Below are 2,796 nucleotides of genomic sequence, written 5' to 3'. Positions count from 1 at the left end.
ATTTAGTAGAATTTAGTAGAAATAGGTATTTAGACATAGAAAAACGAAACATTATGTTGATTTATATTGTATTCATGATTATCACGTTCATTAAACATATTGATCGCATAAGGTTCTTCCTATCCGAATTTTCATTCCACCCTAAACTTTGTTCGACTAATCTAACTAAGGTATAAAAAGTATTTCAGTATTAATTAACTTGTCGATTCGCTCAAATAAGTCACGCATTGACATCAAGAAAACTGTTTGAGCTTACAAGATGTACCCTCTTCCTGGTCGATGAAATCGCGCTGGCTAGATATACCTACTATTTCACCATATAATTTAAGGTAAAGGTTAGGTAAGGCTCTCTGAAAAACCGCAGTTTGCTAGGATCAACTCTCCGCTAGGTAGAATTTCGCCTCAAAATTTAACCGATAGATTACCACACGTGCTGTGCCTGTCATCAAGCTAGGAATGACTTTTCGCGACGTTTACAAATAACACGCTTAAAAAAAAAATGATGTTAATCGCTGTGCTCTCGTTCCTGATCGAAACAGATGTCGATGCCTACTTAACGGACACGGAGAAATGCAAAGACCAATAATTTCGAATGCCGAAAGCCCTTTGTATTGCTCATCATAGACAGACATGGTTGGCAATACGATTCTAGGTATTAGATCACAAGTCTTCGTCGACAGGTATAACATCTAAACGACCCTTAATTAAAAAATGCAACTTTATAACTATTACGCCAATTGTCCAAGTAAAAATAACGATTTATAATAGCTCATTGCCGTAGCATACATTCACACTCTCAAATCAGTACTGGTCACATTCATTCAAATGTCGATACTTACCTATATTTGAATTGGATTATGTTGTTCTAGAAAATCAACACACAATTGGCTCACCTATAGGTTCGTTAGGTGAACGATTCGACATTCATTTCCATTTATGTGTGCTACTTTCTCGTATGCTAGCAAAACCATCTAACTTCGATAGGCCGGCTTTTGTTGTTATTATCATTGGTGTTTATCTGATGAAAAAAATAGCGGCTGCTTGTCCTTTCAAGAGTGTGGACCTCCCACTGCTGCTATCGCTGCTACGTTCGGGAATCCTCTCGATTAAGGCTTGCTTCTCTCGGATATTTAGCATCTAGATAATATTATACTGCTATTCATTTATTGGCCACGTTCGCCCTTCCGGTTGCATTGCCCTCCTTGTTGATACGGAGAAAGACACCGATTCCTTCTCGTCTCTCGCCTGGCGCCTCAACTCCTTTCACGAAATGGAGCTTCAACAGTATCGAGTGCTTCTTTGGAACAAAGAATATCGAGATATTGCTATACGTTAGACACTATGTGCTATGGCAGTAAGCCAAAACACGGCAGTAACATAGCGATGAATAGATGCGTTATTTCCACAGCAGAATATGCCCCAGTCTGGCTGGCCTTGGGCTCAATAAATTTTTGGTTAAACGTCACTGTGCAGTCATATATATAGATATATATCGTCTTAACCGTTCATTTCTGGGAAGAATGCTTTGGAGCAATGTGCCGGCGTCATCGATTCTAAGGTAAATGGAAAAATTCAGTTTTACTCAAGCAGTCAATATCAGGTTTTACTGAAGTTAACGTAAGTTGAGAATTTTTTTTTCAATTAAATTTTACTTCTGCCTTATGAGTATCATCCTAATATACGCGCTACTAGAACGACAAAAAACACGAACAGTAAGTTGCGAACGAGTAATGTTGAACTTTAAGGAGCGCTGATTCTATCCAGGGTCATTGGAACTGTCTTTTTTAGAACCTTGGGATAAACCCAAAAAGAAAAAAGGAAAACAGCAAGCTGTCAACTTGCACCCGCAAAACTTAACTAGTAATGAAATCAATTTGGAGTTGTAGTAGGCAACTTTTCAACTGCCTCCCACTTGTTTTGCTGTTTACCAGTCGCTTGGCCACATAGTAAAAATAATCACTAAATAAATTGAATTAGTTTGATGCGATATGTGAAATCATTTTCCTTACTTTTGAATGGTAATTTCAACGATTCGATGAGGAAAGCGTCTTAATCTATTTAGACTATATAAATATCATCAGAATTCAAAGGTGCCATTCCTAATCGTTATATAAGGACCATTTAAGAGCCTTAATATTTCGAAATAAAAATTGTGGCCTGTTTTTAGTAAACCATGCCGACACGATTTCTGTACTTTAAAAACGCTTCGCAGTTACAGAAGGTTTTTACTGATATTACGCCTTGTTTAAAGGGTTTCTTCGCTCTGAAGTGCAACGCTTCGCCAGCTATTTCTTCCTCATTCCGAGTCACTCTTTAGAGTTTTTAAGGTGTGTAACCACCAGTTCCTCCTGTCTTAATAATGCAGATACTTTCGATTAGCCCAGAGCTTTATGTCAGCATTTGGTAAGAAGCTTACCCATGATTGATAAGCGCAGTAAACGTATACATTACGCCTTGTAATAGTGTTCGATGGGCTAACGAGCTCCATTCATGCTAATGTCCATCAAGGGCAGTTAAGCATTTGAAAGCTGTCTCTTAAGTAGCGTTTCTAGGAAGAAAAGGTCGTCTTACACGGAGTTTCTCTTTAACAACGTCTGGGCAATAGACATAACCATGTGATTATACCGGCACCTAGCCTGAGCATTTGAGACATATAGGACTGTTATTTTCATATAATATCTGTGTTCTGTATGCACGGCGTATCGTACTCTATCCCTAACATTGTACTTAACTCAATTTTTTTTTAATCTTAAATTAACATCGTTTTCGCCTTTATGTCATTTATATTCCATATAT

At 37.8% G+C, this 2,796-nt stretch overlaps 1 long non-coding RNA gene across 2 annotated transcripts in view; it reads left to right on the top strand.

Annotated features, from left to right (window-relative positions):
* The first annotated feature begins 1,207 nt into the window (after positions 1-1,207).
* Positions 1,208-2,796, top strand: part of LOC111255021 (uncharacterized) — a 9,364-nt gene continuing 7,775 nt past the window's right edge. For both annotated transcript variants that reach the window (XR_015317543.1, XR_015317542.1), the window contains exon 1: positions 1,208-1,558. This is a non-coding gene — a long non-coding RNA (uncharacterized LOC111255021). The remainder of the gene's footprint in view (positions 1,559-2,796) is intronic.

The sequence above is a fragment of the Varroa destructor genome, unplaced genomic scaffold, assembly GCF_002443255.2.
Source record: "Varroa destructor unplaced genomic scaffold, Vdes_3.0 BEIS01000007.1, whole genome shotgun sequence".
NCBI lineage: Eukaryota > Metazoa > Arthropoda > Arachnida > Mesostigmata > Varroidae > Varroa > Varroa destructor.
This window is presented reverse-complemented; position numbering and strand designations above follow the sequence as displayed.